We start from the raw sequence: 15,807 nt of genomic DNA on the forward strand, positions 1-15,807 counted from the left end.
GGATTAATAGTGCTGAGGTTGTTAAAAAATTTGAAGTTGATAGATGTTATTTTCCAAGTTTATCTGAGTTCTGTACGAGGTTTGGAAGTACATGCCTTCAGTGATGCATCAGAGAAAGGTTACAGTAGCTGGGTAGCTGTGTGTATCTACATATACCTAAATCTGATAAGGAATTTCATGTATCATTTGTTATTGCTAGAACTAAAGTGGCTCCTATCAAGCGGGTACCTTGCCTCGGCTGGAACTACTTGGAGCCTTATTGAGTGAGTGGTCGTGTAATTAAGTTTGTGAGATCTGCTTTACACTTGAATGATGGTGTCCAGTTAGTTGCTGGACAGATTCTAGTCTCACTGTCTTGGATAAAGGTTAATCCTACTAAATGGAAAAAATTTGTAGCCAATAGGGCAGTTGAGATTCAAACATTAACATCTCCTAGTGATTGGTTCCATTGCCCTGGCAAAGATAATCCTGCTGATTTGATGACCCGAGGGGTTACTGGTGATCAGTCAATTTCAAACGACATACGGCTTAAAGGTCCCAAATGGTTGTCTACTTCCTCAAACTTGTATGCCAATGCTAGTATTGAGGTTGATGCTAATGGTTTTGTTTTTCCCAATGAAGAATATAAGGGAGGAGGAGTGATTATCAATGTTAATGAAGATGTCAGTTCTATATTTGACTTCAGCAGATGGAGTGATTTTACTAAAGTAATGAACATTGTTGCCTTGGTTATGAGATTCATTAACAACTGAAAACCTAGCGGTGCTAACTTTCAGGTCCTCTCACTTATAATGAGTTGAGTAATGCAATGGACAAGACTTTTATTTGTGTACAAAGGGAATATTATGAGAAAGAAATTAGTGTTTTGTCTCGAGGGAAACCTCTCCCTAGTAATTCCTCCTTGAGAAAACTTGACCCTCTTCTTGACTGCAAGGGACTATTGAGAATCAATGGTAGATTACAATATTTTGACATGAGTTATGACAGCAAGCACCCCATTATAGTTCCTTATTGTCATGTGTCTAAACTTATAGTGCAGTTTCAGCATAAATTTTTGAAGCATTCTGGTGTTCATACTTTCATGTCAACCTTCAGAAACTCTTATTGGCTTATTGGATTAAGGAGACTGGCCAAAAGAGTTTGTAAAGAACGTGTTGCTTGCAAAATATTTTCGACTCTGGGTCATGTAATCAGCCTCCCCCTCCCCTGCCGGTATTGAGAGTTAACAATACGTTCCCCTTTGCCTTAACTGGTCTAGATTATGCAGGCCCTTTGTTTGCCGTTGATCTTCCATTTAAGAAATTGTATATATTATTATTTACTAGTGCTGTTACAAGGGCTGTTCATTTGGAGTTAACAGACTCTATTTCTGTGCTTGATTGTATTTAGCCAGGCGAGGTCTTCCGTCTGTGATATGCTCAGATAATACTAAAACCCTAATCAGTGTTGCAAATAAGCTTCAACAATATTTTAGTGTTTTGAGTCCTGACTGGAAATTCATTGCTCCCAGATCCTCATGGTGGGGAGGTTGGAAGGAACGTCTTGTGAGGTCAGTGAAGCCTGCTCTAAGGAAATCTCTTGGCAATAAATTCTTAAATAAATTTGAACTTGAAACAACTTTGAAGCAGAACCTTGCATCAGTTCTAGACCTTTGACTATGTAAATGAAGAACCTGATGTAACTGATCCTTTGACTTCCTCACACTTTCTGATTAGTCGAGTTGCAGGTTTACAGCCTCATGTGTCTGATGAACATATAAATATCAGTGATAAAGATTTAAGTGAAAGAGAAATTGTTCGGAAAAGGCGACTCGACAAATTTTGGAAAGTGTGGAGTGATGACTATTTAAGGAATTTACCCCCTACAATAAAGAGCTTTAAACCTAACTGCAATCTGAAGTAAGGTTCTGTTGTTTTGATAAGAGAAGACGATGTTCCTAGAATGAGCTGGCCTGTGGGCATAGCTACTGATTTATTTCCTGGCAGGGACGGTATAGTAAGATGTGTTAATGTACGAACTACTAAAGGTGTGTTGTGCTGGTCTGTTCAAAAGTACATGGTTTAGAGATTTTCTATGATGTAAATAATGTTAGCGGAAATGCTCAAACTTCTATAGAGAGTCCTATACAAGATAAGAATAAGGATGCTGTTGCTGAGGACACTGATGAATCTAAGAATTTTGAACGGGTAAAGTTATCTAAGAGAGGGCTTGTGATAAAGCCTCGTACTTTACTTGATTTATGAAGTAGAGCCCTGTGAAAAAGGTTACTTATGGGTAATGTAAACTCAGTGAACAGTAGTTTATGTTTTTTGTACCATGAGATCTTATTGTATTTGCTCCATTTCTTTTATAGGAGCTTGGGAGCTCCTATGATGGGGAGTATGTTAAGAATATAGTGTAGTCTCTGAGTCTATGTTAGTTTGTTTAGTTACCCTACCAACCATGTGCCTGTTTTCTCCTATATGAATTTTGTTTGATTAAATATATATATATATATATATATATATATATATATATATATATATATATATATATATATATATATATATACCTCATCTATTTGTGTTGTAAACCTTTGAGAGAAGAGACTGAAGTAAACATCATTACTTGTTTAGGCCATTGTGAAGTTTAGTAATGTATAAGCAAAGAAGCACTTATTTTCCAACTGTGCATTTTGTATCCACGATCTTAAGAGTAAAAAAACAGTTTTATTTAAGATGGCTGCCTCTCATTTATAAACCCGACCGTCTTCATTTGAGACTTGAGATTGCCTCAGGATCTACAATATGCATTGCCGTGCATTTGTTAGTAATACGCATTGCTGTATACTGAACTAAAGACACTTAAAACATTGTCCATTATTACTCTGAAGGTATTAAACAAGTCTTCAATTAGTGAAAAAATATGATAAAAAAATATTAGTCTTTATTTCAATCACTTGTAAAAGGATATATAGCCCGTACAGGACTCGAACCTGTGACCTTCAGTAAGTTTCGACCGGAATGCTGACGCTCTACCAACTGAGCTAACGGACATATTGACTTGACAGGGATTAGTAAGGTCAATATTTTCAAGGAAAGAGGTAAAATGTTTATGACTTTGTAACTGCATAAAAAAAAAAGATTTTATCAATTACGAAATCTTTTTTTTAATTAGAAAAGTTTTTCAAAATTAGTATATATACACATATATATATACTTATATATATATGTCTATTTATAATAATTATCTATTATTATATATATATATATATATATATATATATATATATATATATATATATATATATATATATATATATATATATATATATATATATATATATATATGTATATATATATATGTTATAACCTCTACAACAGATTCAGCATTTCGTGTAGAAATGTTTACGTAACGTGTCTTGCAATTTATCGACTGGAAAGCATGGTGATTTCTGACCCTGGTACCTCTCCCAACACTCCAGCCCACACAGACTCTCTCTCTCTCTCTCTCTCTCTCTCTCTCGGACACTACTCGCATTTTTCCCTCTCAGCAAATTTTCTCTCTCTAGAACATACTAAAAAACTCACATACTCCATCTTAGACATCATAAGTCTAGTCTTAAGTCAGCCACATGAGAAACACCGACATTGCAAAGGTTTGCATTGTCTTCTCTATAACCACACCAATTCCACAGATATCATCATAATGTCACCACAGTGTCACCACAGTGTCACCACTGACATCTGTCGAAAGAATTAAGCACAATAGTAATCTCCCAAAAATATACAAGTGCAAAACATAACAACGAAAGTCTAAAATGCATGATTAATAATGGTTAGCAATACACAATAAAATAGAATATTAAAGTGGCATGAATGGTTATGTTAACTTTCCACACAAGTTCATAAGTGTCTTGAAATATGGTAAAATCACAAGTTCACAGTTCACACAGAAAAAAAGAGCCTGAACTTTACCTTATCCTGCCAGTTTTCTAAGAGATTGGAACACCTCAAAAGTTACGTTTGGACGATAACGCTCTTGCTTCGCTAATGAACGATCAGACTTACTTTGGGCAGAATTAGACACAAAATCTATATTTTCTAACGAACAAACTTATGTACTCGTATATCAACTCGGTCGTCTGTTTCACATACCAGAGCCAATATTGTGTGTTCATCCAGCCAAACAGCTGAAGTAACCAAACTATTTGCTGAATGCAATGATTTTGCGACTGATCGCTTGACCTAGTACCATCTTGTAGCTATTCTCTTTCATCACATCTTATAGTATGGCAGTTATGAATTGATATATTTCTTAAATATATATATATTATTTTGAAGAACTTTTCTAATTATAACTAAAATTATTTTATGATCAATAAGAAATTTTGGTTCTTTTTAGAAAAAGTTCTTCCATATTAATATATCTCACACACACACACACATATATATCTATATATAATATATATATATATATATATATATATATATATATATATATATATATATATATATATATATATATATATATATATATATATATATATATATATATATATATATATATATATATATATATATATATATATATATATATATATATATATATATATATATATATATATATATATATATATATATATATATATATATATATATATATATACATATATATATATATATATATATATATATATATATATATATTGTAACTAACTCCAGATCATCTTACTAGAGCCCGAAACACATTTTTTATTATTATTTATGATCCTTTTTCCAGACCAGCTCAGTGCCAAAAAAACCAGGCAAGAGCCAGGCGACACAAAATTCACAAAGTAAAAATCAACTCTCAAAGAGGGATAAAAACACTGACGTAAATTTAACAATCGAATTTTAATTTACAAAAGCTTCATACAACACAAAAGTCCCTGAAAAGCTGCCTTGAGGAACTAGGAAAAAATACTCATACAAACTTTACAAAAATTAAACAATTAAACCATCAAGCGCCTACCTAACTTTTATACCTTGAGTCGAAGAGAAAGAAAGTTGTAAGAGGTAGAAAACACACACTTACCTGAGCATACGACAGACGGAGACACAGGGAGAAATAAACTTTAAACCTAAATTACAAATAATCACTGTTTAACATTATACACCTTACAAGTACATAATTTCCTGATTCGACGATAATATGAAACTGAAGATATATATATATAAGTGGCTGTTCCACTTAAGGATCACTGGAGGACCACCGCAGGATCACTATAGGCGTCCATACACCGAGGGGATCAACAGGGACACGAAGGTGGTTATGAATAATATGCAGAGGAGAACACAAACGGTTTGCTTACCGTCTCCACCACTAGAAGGCCTCCTGACGACTCCAGAGGTCAAACACACGGCTAAAGCCAGCAACAGTGGCAAGCAGCAGCTCAAAAGCACCAGGAGTGCTAAACAATGAGAGGCAAAATCAGTCCATCGGGACCTCTCAGTAACGATGAAGGCTGCAGAGCGGAGCACAGGACTTCCAGTAGAAAGCCGTAAGGAAAAAATGATTGAATGACCTCCTGTTGGGGAGCCGATACTCGCGCTGCCCAGAAACACACCCCGCGACGTAAAGTCCGGGGCCAGGAAAAGAGAGCAAAGCGTAATCACGTGAATGTGCAGCTCCAACAAGCGAAGCACTGAAGACGGTGGACCACTCAACAAGACATGAAAAAAGGGAGATCCGGTGAATAAACACTATACAAATAACCAAATACAAAACCTTGGCCGGGGATTAAAGAAAGTTCCGAGAAAACTTTTCGTGACTTAATTAAAGCTTAATAAAATTATATTTATGAAAAGCCATGAACAAAATATTTAAAGCAATTCTCACAGCTCCCCGGTACAAGGAAAAAAAATAATTTATTATTTTTTTTTTTTAAACCAAACGAAAAGTTAATTACTAACAGAAATGGAATTACTAAAATACATTGTAAACAGAAATATTAACCTTAATTATATGCTCTAAAAACAAAAATAGATAAATAAGTATTTGAACTAAACCTTCAGTTATACACAAAATATGCAAAGATAGAGAGAAAACATCAAAACTCTTCAACCACACTGAAAGGTACAGTACTGAAGTCTAAGATATATGCCAATTATTTGAATTAATAATTCTTCATATTAAACCTGAAAAAAAACCTCAAATGAGATTGATGCAGAGCCCTTTAATCATAAAACTACTACTCTGGGTTAGCTAAATTATCCTTTTCATTACAAATTGTCCTAGAAAGGACATCAGGAACTACGTTGTCTTTTCCAGCCACGTGACATATAGAAAGGTTATATTCTTGGAGTAAAAGACTCCAGCGTAAAATACGCTGATTTTTACCTTTAAATTTATTAATAAAAATTAGGGGATTATGGTCTGTGAAGACCTTTATTGGATTTACCGAGGCAGATAAATATACTTCAAAATGTAGAATGGCCTTCACTAAGCATAAAGCCTCTTTCTCAATTGTTGAGTAACGCCTCTGTCGGTAGCAATTTCTTAGAAAAGTAGGCGACTGGATGCGAGGTCCCATCATTATCCTCCTGCAGCAGGACAGCACCTAGACCTGTGTCACTGGCATCCGTGGCCAAACAAAAAGGCAGGGAAAAATCAGGGGAGTGTAATAAAGGATAGGTTATTAAAGTAGCTTTCAATTTTTCAAATGCCTGCTGACACTCGTTATCCCACATAAATTTAACATCCTTCTTTAACAAATTGGTTAAGGGATTAGCGAGGTCAGAGAAATTCTTAATAAACCTTCTATAATAACCCACCAAACCCAAAATCTACGAATACCTCTTTATTTCGAGGAGCTGGGAAGGTCAGAATCGCCTCAACATTCGCTCTCTTAGGAGCGATTTGACCCAAGCCAATTTCATGTCCCAAATAAACAACTTTGCTTGAGCAAAATCGCTCTTTCTTAAATTTATCACCAGGCCAGCCTTCCTCAGCACCTTGAAAAGCGCTCTTATCCTCTTAATATGGGTTTCCCAATCGTCACTGTAAATTACAAGATCATCAATGTACACCACACATCCTTCCAATTGCATGTAATGAAATTCATCAGCCTCTGAAAGGTAGTGGCGGCGTTCTTCATGCCGAAAGGCATCACCTTACATTCATAAAGGCCGTCACCTGTTACAAAGGCTGATATTTTCTCGCCGAGGTGTAAGACCGACCTGCCAATACCCCTTTCAGCAAGTCGAACTTACTAATGTAACGGGCAGATCCCACTCTGTCTATGCAGTCTTCCACCCTGGGCAAGGGAAACGAATCCGTTTTTGTGACTGGGCGTTGACTTTGCGATAGTCAAAGCATATTCTTGGCTGACCATCCTCCTTCTTAACCAAGACTACAGGGGAGCTCCAAGAACTGCAGCTTGGTCTACGAGGTTATGGTCAAGCATATATTTAACTTCCTCCTTGACTATCTCTCGCTTGAGGGGGCCCAGTCTATACGACACTGCTTTAATAGGCTGAGCTCCCCAACGCCAACGCCATGTTTCAAAATATTGGTCCTGCCAGGTGCATCCTGAAAAAGATCTTTAAATTCATTAATTAATTTGATTAGCGATGCAGCTTTTTCTGCATCTAAATGTTGAAATTTGTTTTTCAAATTATTTAAAACATCCGAATTATTTTCTAAACCGCTGGACTAACGGGCAACTTATCACCCATAAATGGTTCAGCTTCTACACTAACTACAGAAATAGGTTCTACAGATTCTTCTTCATCCCTGTCAATAAAAGATTTTATCATGTTAATATGGCAAATTCGGTTTTTTCTTTCTCCGATCAGGAGTTTCAATCAGATAATTTACATCATTCATTTTTTCAGAATCTTCCACGGGCCTGAGAATTCCCGCTTTAGGGATTGCCAGGCACGGAAGCAAAACCAAAACTTTGTCACCTACATTAAATAACCTATTTCGTGTTTTAGAATCATACTTCAATTTCATATAGGCCTGGGCTGCCAAATTTTCCTGAGCGAAAGACCGTGCTCTATTCAATTTCTCCTGCAAATCTGAAAATAATCTAACACATTTACTTCAGGAGTCTCTCCTTCCCAGAGCTCTCTCACAACATCCAAAGGACCTCTACACAGTGACCAAAAATAAGCTGGAAAGGAGAGAGACCCACTGACTCATTGGGGATAGATCGTATTGCAAACAATGCATAAGGTAATTCTCATCCCAATCACCCCCAGTCTCTAAACAAAATTTCTTTAATACAGACTTCAAGGTCTGGTGGAACCTTTCTACCTGACCTGACTTTCCGGGTGATACGGTGCAGACGTCATGTGTTTAATGCCAAACTCATCCATTTTCTTTTAAAATATCTACTAGTGAAATTAGTGCCACAGTCACTTTGAATTACCTTTGGAAAACCAAATCTGTAAAGAAAACCAACCAACACCTCAACTATTTTCTCAGACCGTATACTCCTCAGTGGGATTGCCTCAGGGAAGCGAGGCAAGGTTTTGTATTTGGTTATTTGTAGTGTTTATTCACCGGATCCGAAGATTGCAGGTTCGGATCCTGTCACGGTCGCCAGAAAATCTGTAACGAACTCCAGATCATCTTACTAGAGCCCGAAACACATTTTTATTATTATTTAAGGATCCTTTTTCCAGACCAGCTCAGTGCCAAAAACCAGGCAAGAGTCAGGCGCGACACAAAATTCACAAAGTAAAATCAACTCTCAAAGAGGGATAAAAACACTGACGTAAATTTAACAATCGAATTTTAATTTACAAAAAGCTTCATACAACACAAAAAGTCCCCGAAAAGCTGCCTTGAGGAACTAGAAAAAATACTCATACAAACTTTACAAAATTAAAACAATTAAACCATCAAGCGCCTACCTAACTTTTATACCTTGAGTCGAAGAGAAAGAAAGTTGTAAGAGGTAGAAAACCACACTTACCTGAGCATACGACAGACGGAGACACAGGGAGAAATAAACCTTAAACCTAAATTACAAATAATCACTGTTTAACATTATACACCTTACAAGTACATAATTTCCTGATTCGACGATAATATGAAACTGAAGATATAGGCTATATATATAAGTGGCTGTTCCACTTAAGGATCACTGAAGGACCACCGCAGGATCACTATAGGCGTCCATACACCGAGGGGATCAACAGGGACACGAAGGTGGTTATGAATAATATGCAGAGGAGAACACAAACGGTTTGTTTACCGTTCTCCACCACTAGAAGGCCTCCTGACGACCCAGGAGGTCAAACACACGGCTAAAGCCAGCAACAGTGGCAAGCAGAAGCTCAAAAGCACCAGGAGTGCTAAACAATGAGAGGCAAAAATCAGTCCATCGGGACCTCTCAGTAACGACGAAGGCTGCAGAGCGGGAGCACAGGACTTCCAGTAGGAAAAAGCCGTAAGGAAAAAATGATTGAATGACCTCCTCTGTTGGGGAGCCGATACTTCTCGTGCTGCACCAAACACACCCCGCAATGTAAAGTCCGGGCCAGGAAAAGAGAGCAAAGCGTAATCACGTAATCGGGCAGCTCAACAAGCGAAGCACTGAAGACAGTGGACCACCCAACAAGACATGAAAAGAAGGGAGATCCGTGAATAAACACTATACAAATAACCAAATACAAAACCTTGGCTGGGGATTAAAGAAAGTTCCGAGAAAACTTTTCGTGACTTAATTAAAGCTTAATAAAATTATATTTATGAAAAGCCATGAACAAAATATTTAAATTCTGCAATTCCATTAGCTTCTCTCTAGTCACTTGACCAACTTCAAGGGCTGACCTCTCAATATCCGCTAACTCTGCTACTGTAGTTTCACTACTATCATCAGGAACACTTTGACTACTCAGAGTCTCTTCAACAACAACCAAATCGTCTTCTTCTTGGGTGATCTCTTCACTAAATAATTAGGGAACTTCACTTTCCTGGAATAGCTATTCTAAGCTCAAAGATCCTTCTGATACAGGTAAATCCTCAGTTTCTTCACTTGCAAACATAGTTCTCTTCATACTTCTGCTAGTTACACAACTTGGAAACAGGTGGAGGTTTTTCTTCTCTAACTCTACCGTAGGACTAATCTTCAATGGTTTGTCTGTCACTATAGGACAAGGAACAAAGAGTGCATCACCAACTTCATTACCCAGTAAAACATGTACACCTTCAACAGCTAATGAGTCTTACAGCAAAATCACTTCCTGTCACCAATTCACAGGGCAGACAAGGCATACAGGAGTTACTTCCTCCTCCTATACCCTACAAAATAACTGAATCTCCGGTGTGATTATTCTCAAACTGTGGGTGAGCACCATGAACTTCTACACTATGGTTACTCCCTGTATCACATAATACCTTGACTGGTACCTGCACACTCTCTCCTTGAGTTGTCAGCATACCTTCATAGATATATGGCTTAAAAGCCTCCAAACTGCTCAGCCACTTGCTGCTCGAGGTTACATTTCCACTGGTTGCTAAACACTCTGCTTGTCTAGTCTCAGTGTTCAGTGTGAGGAATACTTGCTTCACTTGGTTACCTTTAACCACTTGACCGACTGGCTTGGTCTGCTGTTGCAACTTATAACAATCTCGACTGTAGTGTCCTACTCTTCCACACTTGTAGCAGACAACATTAGTCTTATGTATCTGTCTTGAGAAACTGGATGATGAGGATTTAACATTCGATTGCTGAGGGGTATATCCTGGCTTTGTACTGGCATGTAGCCAATTGGTAGCTGGGTTTCTTACATCAATGTTCTTAAAATTCGACTGAGACCTATAACCTGTTAGTTGTTGGTTCTGGTACTGACATCATACCATTCAGCTACTTGAGTATATTAAAATCTTCGCTCAGTAGCAGGTTTGCCAAGTTTAACCTCTCCCTCTCTTAAATAAGCTCTTATGTGTTCAGGAATTCCTCAAAGATATTGCTCTAGGACTACTAACTCCTCAAGTTTGTCCATAGATTTAACTTTAGCAGCCTCCAACCATCGTTTGAAACATCTTCTTACTTTATAGGCATAATCCAAGAAAGACCAGGTCATCTTTCTCAAATGATCTGAATCTTTCATTGCACATTAGGGTCATCTGGTAAACTTGTAGTACACTGTGTTTCAAAGTACATCGTTCTGTTACACTGAGATCAGCCGGATAAGACTAAATAGGCACTTCTTCCTTTACCAATGAGAACACCTCTACAACAAGACTGACCATTTATCTCCTGGCCTCTCATGCCTAAAGCTACTTTTTCAAAGTACTGGTATCTGAAGAACTCTATCTTGAGCTTCTTCTGCAAACTTGAACTATCAACTTCTGCATTCTTACTATTAATCAAACGCAGGGTCTGGAGTTACTTTTGGCTACAGTTACGGGGCTACAGGTAATGTGGAGCGAGCTTTCATTAACTCATCTCCCTTCATGTCTTGTTTCTTCTCTTTCTTTTTTTTCAGCCTGCATCTTCATTCTAATCAATTTTCTCCTTCTGATTCAGCATCTTCAGCCTGAGCAAATTTTCTGATCCTAAATGTCTAAGCTCTGCTTCTGCACCATTGTTCCCATTCCTTTGCCTTCCTTATATGTGAACTCTATTTCAGCTAAAATCCAACAATCTACTTTACCAGATTCTATCAATGCTTTAATTGCAATACATTTGATTTGTGCCTCAATCTCACTACTCAGTCACATTACTCTCTGCACAAGCAAACTGCTAAAGCAATCCACTGTGCCTTAGTCAGGCTAGAGATTCAGATAGCCTCTCTGTTGGATGGAGCTGCTAAAAACTTTTGAACTTCGAACAGAGCCATTTTCTCTAAGTTACTCAACTAAATAATTTACAACACAATTTCAAAATAACTATGTGGTCACTCTCCTATCAAAATATATCCCTAACACCACCAGTATAAACCATAAATCAGAGTGATATTTTGTTTTGTTCTCCCGGGTCTGGGCACCAAATAATATTGTCACGAAGTGTGCCAAGTGCCTGGTTATAACACAACTAGTCACAGAATAAAAAAATTCACCTCATTTCAGCCAGATACCTGAACCCTCATAACAATAAAATTACTACTGAACACTCTAAAGGTAACAGTGACCTTTAAAACTTGCTTATCACTTGAAAAATCAAACTAAGTTTATCACATGTATGAGGCATTAAAATATACTAGATAAAAAGGCATCACTCCATCAAATAACTATAATTGTTCCCCTGGTTCTAATTCATTTCAGTAACTGAAGGAGAGCAAAACATGTTTATCACTCTTGCCTATGCACACAAATAACTCCTAGTCACCGGTGGTCAACAAATGAAACACTGTTTAACAATTTTAAGTACAAAATTTTATTTTTAACTTCAAAATTTATAATTAGAATCTCAATCTAAAAATTCTACTCTATTATCAAAACAGCACAAGATATCATTGATTTTTAAACAAGATTAATTCACAAAACTTTAATTTATCAAGAAATTATGTTAACTAAGCAAAACTAAACTATTAAGAATTACTTTCGAAGATTTAAAAGGATATCTTTAAATAAGTACAATCAACCAAGTATGCAATGTTTAATTATAAAATATAAATGTTACAAATATATGTTAAATCACCAACACAAAAGTTTGGGTAAAACTATGAAATTGTAAATACAAGAACACACAAGAAAATGCACAAAACAAGAACACAAAAAAATGCAAAAAACAAGACCACACAAAAAATGTACAAAAGATTTATCAACAATAATTTCACTTAGGCAAAATCTCCTTAGAACTCTTATTTTACCATGGTAAAAATAAACAAAAATCCACTTTACCTTACACAAGCTTATATCACTTTTATAAAATACCTTGTTGCAGCCCAAAACACCTTATGTATGGCACCTATAAGATTATACAGTTTCACTCAAAACTCAAATCTCAAAAATTATACTCTTATTAGTACCACATTAATAATCTGTTGAGAATTTAACTCTCTTTCTGAAGGGAAGAGAGAGAGAGAGAGAGAGAGAGAGAGAGAGAGAGAGAGAGAGCAACCAATCTCAACAGGGTCTCTGTGTGGACTGCCTGCCTCCTAAATTCTACTATGAGAAGAAACCAATGTTGCCAGTAAGGCATTTTTTGGGGAACACCCCAAGAATCTTCCCCTGAGGAGGGAAGAAAAAATAGCAATGGAAAAATTAACAAGGGAATCTTCCAGAGAGGAGGGTTTTTTCCCCCTGGGTCAGATAGGCTCATTAGCCTGTCACTCATCTCCCTTTTAGTTGACAACTTAAGTGGTTTGGGGACTTCTCTTGCAAAAAGGGAAAAATACCCTGGTCACACACCTGACACCTGAATAAACATTGGCCTACCCAGCTGTGCAAACATGACTCTCACAGAGAAATGTATCTTATCACACAGTCAACTAACCCTTTTAAAGATCTGAGATTTGGTATTTCAACACACAAACACACAGACAAATGTAAGAAAAAATACATTAACAATGACAGAAAACTTATTACATTTGCAGAAAATATTTATTACAGAGCCACATCATTATTATATATATTAGTGCGTCCTCAAACCTGAGTCCTCGTCCGTCGCTGGTTCGACTCCCACGGATGGTGGACTTATTATCAACTAAAATTCCCTTCGTAACATATATGAAAATACATATTTCGAGGCAGAGCGTAATTGGATATTAGCGACGCTTGTAGCTTGATTGTATATGAATCACGGTGATGTGATAAATAGGTCATATGGCTAATGCGGCGACAAACGCATCACACGGTCAACATGGTAGAGGTGGTGGATATCTTCCAAATGCAAAAACACCTGAGTTCGACGGGAGAGATATGAGGGTGATATTCACTTATACATCTCTGTGGCCGACCGCGTTAGTGCGTCCAGTCCTGAGTCCTCGTCCACGCTGGTTCGGACCTCACCGGGACGGTGGACTTACATTTGACAAAATTCCCCTTCGGTAACATATATGAAAATATATTATTTCCGAGGTAGAGCGAATTGGATATTAAAGGTCGTTTGTAGCTTTCTGATTATATATATATATATATATATATATATATATATATATATATATATATATATATATATATATATATATATATATATATATATATATATATATATATATATATATATATATATATATATATATATATATATATATATATATACTATATACAGTAAATGGATGTATGTGCACGTGTGTGTGAGTGTGTATGTTCCAGATTGAGTACTAACCAAACTTTGTACAGATATGACTTACTATCTGGAAAAGAATAATGTGGGGTAAGACATCATTGACACCAAAGGCGGTTGGGGTGGGTGGGATCAAAAATAACCGAAGACGTGATACAGATATTAGTGTGTAATCCACAGTTTTCGAGGTCACTGAGATGATAGTGACACTCCCAATTCCCTTTAAGCCCAAGTTCAGGCCGGATAGGAAAGGGGGTGTGAAAGAGGTAGGAAAGGGGTGACATGTACAGTATAAATAACAGAAAACGACAGAAATTAGTGTTTTATCCATGGTTTTTGAAGTTGCTGACATGAACACGACACTCCCGAAGCCCTTTAAGTCCAAGTTTAGCCCTCAACAAGCGTCAAGTTCTATATGTATTTGTCCTTAATTGAGAGAAAAATGTATCAGCAAATCTCTTTTCATAGGATCAGGCATGGATGATTTTTATTTTGAAAATAATATTCCGTTTTCCGTCTTCGTTTTTTTACGGTTATTCCTACGCGAAATAAAAACGACTGCTTGTTTGGAACAGCTTCGAGCTCATTTGCCTAATGAGAACTCGAGCATAAAATAAACATGTGACTTCGCTTTGCATGACGAAATTGCTATAAAATTACTATCCTGGCTTTTCCTTAATAACTTGATTGAGCTTATGAGGATTATGTTACACAACGTATCAGAATTGTCAGTAATATTTTCTACTGAAATAAGGCGATGTGATATTGGACTCTTTCAAATTTGAGATAAGCAGGCACATTGTCTTTCTCTCTCTCTCTCTCTCATTGAACGTTTTGATGTTAATAATGTTAATCTAGCTGTTTAAATGTTGTAAAATTTAACATGAATAATAAATGTTAATTGGAAATAAAGATTCGAATCTTAATTTGAATTTGAACTCTCTTCATGTATGTGTCTGTTAGGGATTCCTTACATTTCAGAAGGTGGTGCAAGTAACGCTCAATATTTGCACATAATTAACTCATAGAAATGGGTGTTATTGCGATTCGTTTAAGGGGTTTATGCCAGAAGTTGCAAAGGAATGAAACAATCTTATGCACAGAAAAAATGCAAAAATGATCGAAGCTTCTGTTTTAGTGTTAATTCGTGTGTTGACGTTAATGTGTGTATATATATATATATATATATATATATATATATATATATATATATATATATATATATATATATATATATATATATATATATATATATATATATATATATATATATATATATATATATATATATATATATATATATATATATATATATATATATATATATATATATATATATATATATATATATATATATATATATATATATATATATATATATATATATATATATATATAATTATATATATATATATATATATATATATATGTGTGTGTGTGTGTGTGTGTGTGTGTGTGTAATAGCCACAATGCCCTCTTAACTCCTCGAATTCTTCAATGATTTTTGATATGCTTGTCAACATATACTGTATAGTGACTTGCATGGACTAGTGGGCAGTGCCCTTGTCTTTCAATTGAAAGACCTGGGTTCGATCCTG

At 36.0% G+C, this 15,807-nt stretch overlaps 1 non-coding gene across 1 annotated transcript; it reads right to left on the minus strand.

Moving 5' to 3' along the window:
* Positions 1 to 2,953: 2,953 nt before the first annotated feature.
* TRNAR-CCG (transfer RNA arginine (anticodon CCG)) lies at positions 2,954 to 3,035 on the minus strand. Its single transcript is given in 2 exon segments — positions 2,954 to 2,990; positions 2,998 to 3,035. It is a non-coding gene; the product is annotated as a tRNA-Arg (tRNA).
* Positions 3,036 to 15,807: the final 12,772 nt, after the last annotated feature.

The sequence above is a fragment of the Macrobrachium rosenbergii genome, chromosome 31 (assembly GCF_040412425.1).
Source record: "Macrobrachium rosenbergii isolate ZJJX-2024 chromosome 31, ASM4041242v1, whole genome shotgun sequence".
NCBI lineage: Eukaryota > Metazoa > Arthropoda > Malacostraca > Decapoda > Palaemonidae > Macrobrachium > Macrobrachium rosenbergii.